The 12,018-nt window shown below is 40.7% G+C and overlaps 1 protein-coding gene across 6 annotated transcripts in view; it reads right to left on the bottom strand.

Annotated features, from left to right (window-relative positions):
- Positions 1-12,018, bottom strand: part of pak4 (p21 protein (Cdc42/Rac)-activated kinase 4) — a 45,507-nt gene that overhangs the window by 32,538 nt on the left and 951 nt on the right. Inside the window, exons 1-2 of one of the 6 annotated variants that reach the window (XM_042224833.1) lie at positions 1,516-1,748; positions 28-93 (exon numbers count right to left, since the gene is read on the bottom strand). The exons of 1 other annotated variant lie outside the window; for it this stretch is intronic. The gene's annotated coding sequence lies outside the window, so the exon portion shown is untranslated. 4 more of the 6 variants (XM_005932633.3, XM_042224835.1, XM_042224834.1 and 1 more) reach the window with 4 other exon arrangements.

Here is a 12,018-nt window from a genome sequence, read left to right as displayed (position 1 = left end):
GTTGCCAGGCAAGAACAAAAAACTCACCCGAATGTTTGTCAGGCGGTAATTTCTCACGCCTTGTATCACCAAAGCTGAATACACAGGTAACAACTCTGGAGTGAGATGGAAAACAGAGGGGGGTTTAAAGAGTGAAGCACCAGAAAGCGAACTGCAGGGTTCTGATTACCTCTGCTGTTTGCTGGTAGTTGTCACTGTTGTTGTGTGCTTTCATTAGCTTTCTTCTGCAGAATCAGGGCTGATAACTAATAGCCTGTACTCTCACTACGGCACACACACACGCACACAGATAGAGAGAGGACAGTACTTCTCTGCCAAAGTTTCTCAGATTTACAAATGCAGTGCAGAGACACAGCACACTCTGTGACCTTGGAGCTCCTGACTGCTCTCACAGCGTCAGTCTGTTCATAACACGGAGTTTATATACGACAGTCTAAACTTCAGCATCACCGCAGGGCCAACAGAGGTGTTGAACATGCACCTATTATTGTAGCACTTTTTGCCCTCCAGAAAGCAGAATAAGTGGCTGAAATGCACAAAAGTGGCTGAAATGCACAAAACTCCATACAACCCTGAGACCATGACTGAAACAGGTTAATACAACTATTATTAAGGCTTTTCATGCTTCTCTTTCAGAGAAGTAAGATCAGGCTCTGAGTCCTGGACAAATTTTAAAAAGAAAGAAAGAAAATAAATAAATTATAATTCCAGTTGAAAAATGCATAGGCAGCTGGGTTACCTTTCTCACCAGAAATCCCGCACTTCCCTGATATTTTTGGCTATGTGATAGAGAAAGAAGCATTTTAATCTTAAATATAAACCCCACTTGAAAAAAAGCCTTAAAAATCACAGCCCCACTGAGCTTCCTGCAGTGGAAGGCCTAAATGGTTTAGATGTGGGAAAAACTGCTTATCCTGAACCTTCAACCTAAATTTTATTACAGTTACAGTTTTATTACTCATTATTTTACCCCTTGTGAAGGAGCCTAATATTTTTTTTAATAAAAATAAAACAGTGCTAAAATTATACTTGCACCTCACGTTTTGTGTTCAGGTCCCGCTAAACCAAGCTTCCTCACAACTCTTACCACAAACACAGGTTCACAATGAATCGCCATCCTCCCCCTCTTATCTCCATGTGTCACCAACACTTGTGCAGAGAAAGACACATGAGCGGGACAGCGGGGTCCAGCAGCTGTCCTGACAGCCGCAAACATGAGCGGTGAGCAACAGGTTTGAATGGGAGCAGCGGGTGGTGTGTGTGTGGGGGGAATCATCCCTTGCTGCTTGCTTTCTCACTGCCCCCCTCCCCTCCTCACTAGGCAAACAATAAAGTTATTATGCTTTTTTCCTGACTCACAGTTAATCCACGCGGGGAGATTTCAACAACAGAGTTTCGTTGTTCGGATTAACTTTCCAGCGCAAACAACCCAGCGAGGAGCTGCGCGCTTATTCAGTGGCTTTCCACGCGATAAACGTAAAATTTCACACGCCGTTCAGAGCAGAGGATACTCACTTTAAAGCACAGGTACTCCGTTTATCCAGCAGGACACACTATCCACCTGATCTCATGTCGGAAACGCAGCGGAGGACGAAGGGAAAGCACACGGAGAGGATCCCTGCAGCAGCCGCAAAGTTACTTCCGCGGAGAAATCCAGCTCAGCTCCGCGGAGGAAGCGCCTCTGTGTCTTTACTTAAAGACACAGCGAAGTGGACACGAGTGAAGACACTCAGCGCCAGCGTGAAAACACAGACAAACACAGGAACGCTGTAGCTCCCGGCCGTAAAAACTCAAAATGCGTCGCATTCCTATGGTTTCAGCAAACCCGGCCCAGTATCATGACGTCACGGGGAGAGAGACGGAGAGAGGGAGAGCGAGATTAGCACGGGTAAGCTCGAATCTATTCACAACTTTATGTCCTGCCTGCTTTTAAATAAAAGCCGTTAATGCCCCCTTTTTTTCTTCCACTCCCACGCTTTCCTTCCTGTCACACACACGGAATCTGCTGTCACAGGTGTTGTTACCTGAGTTGTCACGTGATGCAGAAGCCCTGTCACTCAAGGAACCCTGAACTCAAACATCGAGGGTTTTTTTCTCAACTTTAAGTATTTTGTTTTTTACCCATAAACACTTCAAAGTTTAATCTGTAACAAATATCTTCTTTTGTCCACCTTTATTGTTCATCACTTAAAATACCAACAGTTTCAAATAGTAAACTATGTGGTATTTATTAGTGAAACCATAGATTAAATGTTGGTAATTGGTTTGCCTTTATTACTGGATTCCTTTAACTGCAGTCATACCGGTTAGAGCTGAAACTGGGCAAGTGCTGTCATAATCAGAGTGACATCATGTGACAGCACAGGTAACGATATGCCTGTGGCGGGAGATTCCTGAAGTGTGACAGAAAGGATGACAGGATTTCTATTGAGGATACTTTGTGTGCCATATCTTTATGCTAAGGACCTGTAAAATCACAAATCATTGGTCAGTGAGTATTACCTGCTTTTGCCAGCCTTTCTGAGTATAATGGATTAAAATGAACTACTGTTTGGCTCCATAAAATCAAATCATAAAACCCCCTAACAGTTAATGGGACGAAGAAGAGCTGGAATCAAGTTACAGTAACATAATTTGAAGACCTTATCATGAAGTTCTACAATTTCACTTACTTTTCTCCAGGCCCTCTCCTTTCTCATCCTCTCTATTTAAAAGTGAGGTTGAACTACACAGCTCCATCTGCCCACAAAAGTGGTTCAAAAAGAATCAAAATGAAGTAAAATATTCAAAGCTGAACTATACTTGTGGAAAAAAAGGAAACGTTTAAATCTCAGATTGGATTTGATGAATGAACTATTCAATTAAAAAAAAAAACAGCCACCAAGAAACCAAAATCATCAATCCTTTTGGTGGGATTTTGAGTCCAGCCCTCAGGGTTAAAATTGTTCAAGTGTTCCTCTAACTGTTTTTTAGCATTATATTTTTAACTCAGGCATCACATCACATGAAGCTGAAGTCCACCTCAGTCTGCCTCATTGCAAAGCTACTGTGTGCAGATGTGCTGTGTGAAAACTTGGCCTTGTGTTTGGTGTCAACACAACATACAGTCACATACAGTCACAACTAATCTGTTTATTTACTCAACTAATCAATAAGGTATTAGTTGTGTTTATTGTAAATCTATAGTTTGAATGATGTTTGAGCCCTAAAATGGATTCATTTACTCTGAAATACCAAGTAAAGTTAAAACAAAGGATGAATGATGAGCTATTTCCTGGTTGAAACATTTTTAGGTCTTTCTGTTGTTGTTTGTTGTCACATGACAATATGAGTCACTCTGGCATGGCAGGACCTGCCAGTACGGCTCAAATTAGTGCTGTCCAGCCTGCTATGAAATACCACGCCTGCCTGCTAATGTCAACAGAACCATCAACACATGGAGGACTCGCGGAGGCCGAGTATGTCAAGACTACATGATGAAACACATTATCTTAGACTCAAAAATCTTGCCAATGTATTGTGTTAACATCGCTGCTTAAAAACACGTTTAAAAGCTGCTCATAGAAAAATTGTGATATGGTTGCTTAGTTTCAAAAGAGGGAAATAAACAGATTTCAGGGCGAGAACATAAATGGGCAAATCTTTGACATTGAAAGAGTAAAAAGATAAAGACAAGTTTGTCATGAACACTGAGAGGCACACCTCATTGTTTATCATGTTATTTCTTTTATGTATATGTTTTTGGAGTTTCTAGTCACAACTACTCTACAGGTTTATGCCCTTGACAGGTACACAGTTTACTTTTTTAAACAGTTTTTTCCTCCATGACTTCACAATGTAACTCTAATTTAGATAGTTTGGAAGTAGATTATTTTGTGCATTCTGTAGTATCAGTGCAGAGCTAAGAACAATTAAATCATGAAATTATAAGGTGTGTAGTTTAATAAATACTCGATTGCCAAAAGGTTGATTCCATTGATCTGGACGCAGCGTGTTCAGTGGGAGAAACGCTTCGTCACTCATCCAAGTGACTTCTTCAGTCTCAGCTGACTGCAGGTTTCCCCAGTCTTATAAACAGTACATTTGCACAGTAACTGAAACTAGCCCACTGAAGGAACAACGGGCTGTGAGGTCAGTTCCTTGATCATTAACATGCAAATTGTCATGACCATTGATCAACAACCACTGATCACAGGGAAACCTGCAGTCAGCTGAGACTGAAGAAGTCACTTGGATGAGTGACGAAGCGTTTCTCCCACTGAACACACTATGTCCAGATCAACACAATCAACCTTTTGGGATTTACTTACCTGGATGATTTAGCATGCATCAAGACAATAGTCCGTTGGCTGGTTCATAATAACATGACCCATTTATCCATCAGAAGACAAGATCAGTTTATATCAGGAGTTTCTCAGAGTGCTGTGAAGCCAACGCTTTATCAGCTTTCCAACAGACTACAAAGTGTCAGCCTCCATAAGGATAAGGCACATTCCTCAGAGAGTAAAAATACAGCAGGAACTAGTCCACTCAACGTATCAGATCCAGGAACATACAAACCTGCCAATCCCGACGGCAACTTCAAACAAAGCATGCAGTGTGGCAGCCAATGAGGGCTGACTTCCAGAGGCAGGTTGTGGAATGTGGAAAGGTCAATGATAAAGAGATAGAGAGCGCTACATGGAGCACACCAGCTAGCTCCCAGCACACACACTGTGAACACGAGCTAGTTTGGCTGTGAACTCACCTGAAGGACCTTTGCTCATTAAGCACATACTGACAAATGCAGAAGTACTGAGGTTTATGAAAGCTTAGTTTAGGAAAATTTTACCTCGTTCCAACGTCATGAAAATTTTTCATTAAGACCACCAGATAAAAAAAAAGAAAAGAAAAAATGAATCCAGGATCCTTATCGAATTATCAGAAATAACAGAAAAATTAAATGAATGATGTAAATTAAGTTAAAGACTTATTGCCTTTACTGCACCAATCATGCTCATGTTTGTAGTCGTCCCCCAACAGGTCAATCCTGATTATGTACCAGCTGCCTAAAACTTTGTTGCAGAGGGCCTTACACTAACTCTTCTCCCCAATTGCAGCAGGACGTGACAAAGAGCCTGCAGGGTTGAACCACGCTGCAAACTCCTGAGAGCCCAAACTATCGAGCACCTGCAGTACAGACAGCACTGATGTTTGTTGACTTAAGCTGCAGGACTAGCTGAGAGATAAGAGATCGCCACACAAAAACACTGCTTACTAACAACTAGTCTGACAACCTGGAGTGGCTTCTTAAGTTTTTTAAGAACGCTGTGTTTTTCTTTGAGACTCAGCAAGCACGATAGTTCTGCTTCAACTACTCTCATCATAATTTGCTACAGTCCTATCAACAAAAGCGTTGTTTCAGTGTTAGAGCTGTGTTAAACATTGAGGTATAGTGTAAAGCATGTGACTCAGAACAGCACCATCATTACATAATGACGACATGTTGTGGAAAACAGAGGCAATGAGATGATGGTGTGCTGAAGAAGCCAAACTTCATGCCAGTCTGCTCTTTCTTTAGCGAGGCCGGCTTTCATCTGATCCAAGAATTACGGTCTACCGGAGAGAGCCGCCCGCCAAACTCAGCAGAGGTAAGAAACTGCAATCAGAAGCTGGCAAATATCCTTCTAACGCTAGCTGTGAAAATACAGGCAGTTACCACTGTGTAGTCCGTAATCAAGCAAAGGCTCACATTAATACGTTTGGACAGCTTGGACATTTCCATGCCAAAAAAGCATTCCAGTTACATTCAGTGGTTTCCTCAGAAATCCCACTGAAGGGATTATGAAAAACTCAAAACTTTGTATTAAAAAAGATCAAATTTTAAATTTCTAATGTAGTTTTCTCATCTTGATGGGATTTAACAGGCTTATCCTTATTTTTCATCACATATATGGCAAAGGTAACATGTTACACACCCAAGTATCTAAAGTTATGCAAGTGAAAAAACAAAAAACAAAAAAAATCTGCTTTTCCCTTGTGTCTGCCCTCGCACTTCTGCCATACACCAGCACAACTCAGGTAAAAAAACAACAACAAAAAAACAGCCAAAATCCACAAATATCGGTATCGTTTGTAAAATCTCTATATGAGCAAGCTTGCCTTATCAGCTTAAAGTAGGACAACTGTGCGAGCAAACATAAGTGCATGCTGGGATTCAATTCAATTTAATCAACAAAATGTCAGAAAATGATGCCAGATGGTGCTGAAACTGACTTGCTTTGCTTGACCATCGTTAAAAGACTCGATATAAGAAGCTCTAAAGTCCTGTTTTGTCTTCAACTGTGGCTAAGAATGCAGATTTCAAGCTTCACTCAGTGTAAAAGATAAAAAATGATGATATCAATTGCAAAATAAACTCACTGTAAAGTATTTCAATTTTTCCAGACACAGAACACCAAAAACTGTCAAAAATGAGCCCCTTTTTTTTTAAATACTGATTTTTTTGCGTTATTATTATGATGATGACAATTGTTATTATTCATGTTATTCGTGTGTTCTTGCCTCTGTTCCTGAGCACTTACAGGGCTCTGTTGATCTTGGCTCCTTCAGTCATTCCACAGAGGATTTTCCCCCCTCTAATGCAATAAGCCTGGACCTCTTTCCCTGTTACAGCGAGAATCACAATATCTGATGTAAGTGTATCATTTCTGTTTTTCCCCTATCCCTCATCTTCCCTTCCTTTTTTTCCACCCCCGAACATGATTTTTCACCTAAATCTTGTCATATGTACTGATAATGTCCACATCTTCCACTTTTAAAGATGATAATTTGCATTTGGTGGTTGGAGTTGGATGTGGAGCACACCACAAACAGCTGATCGAGTCCTACACAGATAGGGCTGCCACACACGATTATTTTGATAGTCGACTAGTCACCGATTAATTTTGCGATTAGTCAACTAATCAGATCATCATCCATTGGACGTAAAACGTACAGCTTATTGCACCAGCAGCATCTGCTCTTATATAACTATCATTAGCTTACAGCTTTAAGTGTTTAAGGTAAGTGCTAACTAAAAATAAAGACAAGATGATAGTTTATTACATTTTAATGAAATTTGCAGATTGTTTCGGTGAAGTTTAATAAACTCCTTGCTATCTAAAATATAACAGGACACCGGAGTATATTCTCGAGCATCTCACACTTCTGATAATCAGCTGTCTGCTTGACGTTTATTCAGCTGTGTAAAAACTGTAACTTTAATCTCAGCCAAACCGATTTACTCAGGAACAAATAAAATACTAAAAAAAAGCCAAACAATAACATTTTTAAGTTATCTAAGTGACTTATATATGTTTAACCTGAGTAGCGAAAGACGGCGGTGGGTTTGAAAACGATTTGCCGGGAGTCCGGTGTTCTCACGGCTCTAGTGAGCCTTGCCCCCGGCTAGCTATCGAGCTAGTGGGTAACAGACGTCTCTGAAAACGTCGGAGCGCTTTTAAAAATATGTGCTGCCATCTTCTGTTTCAGTCCGTTATTACACTCTTAAATCCTGCTACTTATTCCTGCGTCTTTTGTGATCTTACAAAGCTTCAAACGACGCGTCGACTATTAAATTAATCGTCGACGATTTTGATAGTTGACATAATCGTGACTAGTCGACTAATCGTGGCAGCCCTATACACAGAGCAGATTTTTAATAAAAAATTAACTTATGTTTAGGGAGAAAAAGTAAGACAAGTAGGTTTTTGTTCCAAAGCTTTTTTTTGGCAGCTTGATGTCACGATTTCAAGCTTGGTTTCAGAAATTTTACATGTGGTTGTTAAACACTGATCTATAAAATATACTTGCAAAAAAACAGAGCTTATAAAGGAGAAATTAATGAATTAAAACGATCTTGTTTTAAAGTCTTGGGTTTTTTTTCTCAGTATGGGCAGATCTTTGGCTGTTAGCCTGCAGCTAAATCTGTTTTACCGTAACCTCTGCAGCTCACCTCTCCACAAACACCCCCCCCCCCTTTTCTCCCTCTTTTTACTCACTAAACTCTGATTCCTCTCTCACACACAGTTTTATCTGTGCGATCAGGCCCCATGAGAAAAGTCAGATTTTAATGTTTCCACTACAGCATCAACTCAACAAGCAACGACACAAACAGGACAGAAAGAAAATGGAGGTAATTGGAACTTCACATGTGGATACAAACAAAGAACTTCTAAATAGTCAAGACCTCCCACTCTCATAGGCTTCTGGTTTCACAGGGGGAACTTACTCCACTTACTATATTCCGCAATGGCCTTATAAAGCTCAGCCTATAATGGTACATTTCATCGGGTAAAGATTTTAACCCAATTAAACATTTAGGCAACCATTTCTTCTGCTAATTTGAGCTTGAGCCATAGTATTAGTTATAAGATAAGAGGAGTGTATCCTATTTTTTATCTCTGTTGACTAAAGGTCAAAACTGTTGTTTTTTATTAACACATTATTTTATATATTACAAACTAAAATGTGGGGTTGTAGAGGCTTTAATTGCTGTTGGTGGTGGTGACTAATGAACTTCACGGTTATTTATAAATGAAGGAAATTAATTTCCTACATTTTAAAAATTTGAATTGATTACAATTCAACTATTCAAAGGCTCAGAAGTTCATTTTTCCACCTCAAGTCATCACAACTAAGTGAAAAAGGAAAACCGTGCATTGCAGACTATCCATCCATCCATCCATCCATCCATCGTCATCCGCTTTGTCCGGGGTCGGGTCGCGGGGGCAGCAGCCTAAGCAAAGAGGCCCAGACCTCCCTCTCCCCAGCCACCTCCTCCAGCTTGTCCGGGGGAATACCAAGGCGTTCCCAGGCCAGCCGAGAGATATAATCTCTCCAGCGTGTCCTGGGTCTGCCCCGGGGCCTCCTCCCGGTGGGACATGCCTGGAACACCTCACCCAGGAGGCGCCCAGGGGGCATCCTTGTCAGATGCCCGAACCACCTCAGCTGGCTCCTTTCGATGTGGAGCAGCAGCTGCTCTACTCTGAGCCCCTCCCGGATGGCCGAACTTCTCACCCTATCTCTAAGGGAGAGGCCAGCCACCCTTCGGAGGAAGCTCATTTCTGCCGCTTATATCCGCGATCTCGTTCTTTCGGTCACTACCCACAGCTCGTGGCCATAGGTGGTGGCATCGCAGACTAGTCAAATGTAATCAAATGTGCCAGACAGCCGTCATGTCTTCAAAGTTTCATACCTGGAAACATAGTGGCTGCAACTTTCTGATCTCTTTTTTGAAATAGACACCCTGTTGCCCTTTACTCAGACCACACCAGAAAATTGTTTCTTTATTTTTTTTGCCCCCCAATACCATCATTTTCTTACTCAATAACAAATCCCCCACACACCTCATGCTCCTGCCTGTTATTGCCCTTTTGCCTCCAGCCATCACCTTGTACATCGCTGTGAAAGCTGTTTGGACTTCACAGAAGAAGCCTGAACAGCAGCTGCATTCGGGCCCTTCTGGTCAGTTCGCATCAAAGCAATGACAACATCCCTCCTGCCAGCAGCTCTGTCTCCTGCTGGACACATCTGTCAACAGTCATCTGTGATTTCTGATCATTTCCACCTTTATGGCTCGACTCCTCTGCTGTGATTCACCTAAAAACTGGCCAGGAATCAAGAAAAACTCTTAAATCTGCTTGGAGTGAATCCTTCAAACTCAGTAGATTTTAGGTACTGCAGCTTGCATTATAAATATGAGCAAAGGAAATACAGAAACTACAGAGGAATTTGAAAAAAGTAGCATATAGTGAGTGATCAGACATATTTTTGAATGCCTCTTCTTTACTGCTAAATACAGTTAGAAGCAAAAACTCTTTAGCCCCATTGTGTATTAGGTTTGTTGGCATAAATTCAATGTCCAGCAGGTTTATCACCAAAGCCTACATTGCACACTGAAATAGCTGCCAAATGGGCCTTTATTATGGAAGAAGTTTGTCTAGCTTTGTCCAGTAAACTTTGCATAAAACAGCACCTCAAAGTGTGTAACTATAAGTACTCTTCTTTCTAACTACCTTAGTCAAGTCCCACCACAGCTTCTCCATATTAATGGTTCAGACAGACACTATCTATCTTCTTCTGAAACCCAAAGCTAATATTCTGAGGTATGCTTGGGTCACTGTACTACTACTGAAAGGTCCATCAATGATTCCTCACTGACAGCATTACATTTTCTTCCAGGATTTCTGATATTTTACTTACTACATGTTGCCTGTTATACTTTGTAGGCTTTTGCATTACCTGAGGAATCAAAGAAGTCTCTGACATCATTGAGCCATGATCATGCTTTACTATACGTCGGTTTATTCTTCCTTCTCCAGACACATTTCTAACCCATAGGCCAAAAGTTCTAGTTTTGTTTTGTCCCCCCAAAGATCTGTGTCATCATTTCAATCATCATCAGTAATGAGTCACAGCACTTCGATAAATCATATGGTCTTGGGAATAAATTCAGGAACAGGTTTCATTTCAGCCAGTGAAACTGCTAGTCAGTGACTGAAACTGGCAGGGCTCTCTTAGGTTTGGCCCTGTTACATAGTGCCAGCAGGCACTGAAGGCAGGAAATGAAGGAGAGATGGATGTAGCAATGGTTCCCAACAGACTTCTACCCGCAGACATTGTAGTTTATTGTTGTGTTAGCCAAAGGAAATTATTATGAAGTAGTAAAATTAAAGTAAAAAAGTGTTGTTAAATGTATTTATCCTGCCAGGTAGTATTATAAGTTTCCTGCCAGCAAGCAGAATAAACACTAAGCGGCATCTTTTGGGACCAGTTTTGATTATTTATACTGGGATAAAGGCTTTTTGAGAAACCTCCAGGGTACCACAAAACCCCCTCTTTTACTCTGCAGGGAGAGCCAACTAGAGCCTCCTTTCAGGATGATAATAAAGTATAATACTGATATCCTACTTTAAGGAAAAACAAACAAAAACCAAACAGCAGCATACACTTTATGCTCCTTTCCCAACAGACTCTCTATATGCCCCTTGTCTGCCACACAAAGTCGTTTATTTTTCCACTTGTTGGTTGTCTGCTGCTTCTATGACCTGCGTGGATTTGGTTTATCTGGTCCACATATCATGTCAGTGAGGATGACTGTTTAACCTGCCAGCCTGTTTTTCCTGTTTGATTACCTCAGTTGGCTCCTCGTTTTTCACCACAGAGCAGACAATTCCAATGTTTCTACAACTAGCAGCAGACAGAAGAAGATGCTTTTTATTAAAGCCGTTCTGGAAACCCGAAAAAGTAAACACAACTCAAACATTTTCTGCTAGAAAAGCTAATTACTTCCTTTCACCTGTCCCTTTGGGCTTTGGTTTGTATAATTTTAAAATTATCAGGGACCTAACAAGGTATTTTAAAACCATGTTATCTCAACACTGTTAGATTCATATTCAGCACATATGCTGTGTTTTTGTTCACTCAAAGAAAACACACACATGTCCAATTTTTCCAGTAAACTTGCCATTTGTTTCTTTCAGATTCAGTTGATGCTGTAATTTAGATATTAGTTGTAATTACAATAGTTGTAGTAGTTGTCGTAATTACAGATATTAGTCAGTTAGCTACTATCTAACAAAAATATAACTTTTCAATATGGCTGTACTGATTGTGAAATTCTGAGCTGATACTGTTAAAAGACTTTGGCCTAAATCCTATCCTCATGTACCCACAGTTTATTTAAATGTACTTTTCTTGTTATCTGTTCCCACTTCTGTGTTATAAACACTAACATCTTTTTAAAAGACTTTCACCTTTTCATTACACTGCCTTTGAACTCTCCAGCAGATAAACTTAACTGTTTATCTTACTTACTAGTAGATGGATATCAGCTGTCTTGCAGCTGCATCCCATCTCGCAACTTAACACGTGAATATTCCTGATGAATATTTTGCCATATATGATGTAGATGCTCCCGCTGCTGTTTGGGAATGGTGCATATGTGAGAGAGAGGAATGACCCTTTCGTACAGCTTCTCTGGCATCCCAGGAATGT

The sequence above is a fragment of the Haplochromis burtoni genome, unplaced genomic scaffold (genome assembly GCF_018398535.1).
Source record: "Haplochromis burtoni strain Fernald_Lab_line unplaced genomic scaffold, NCSU_Asbu1 Contig_153, whole genome shotgun sequence".
In the NCBI taxonomy this organism is placed as follows: Eukaryota; Metazoa; Chordata; class Actinopteri; order Cichliformes; family Cichlidae; genus Haplochromis; species Haplochromis burtoni.
This window is presented reverse-complemented; position numbering and strand designations above follow the sequence as displayed.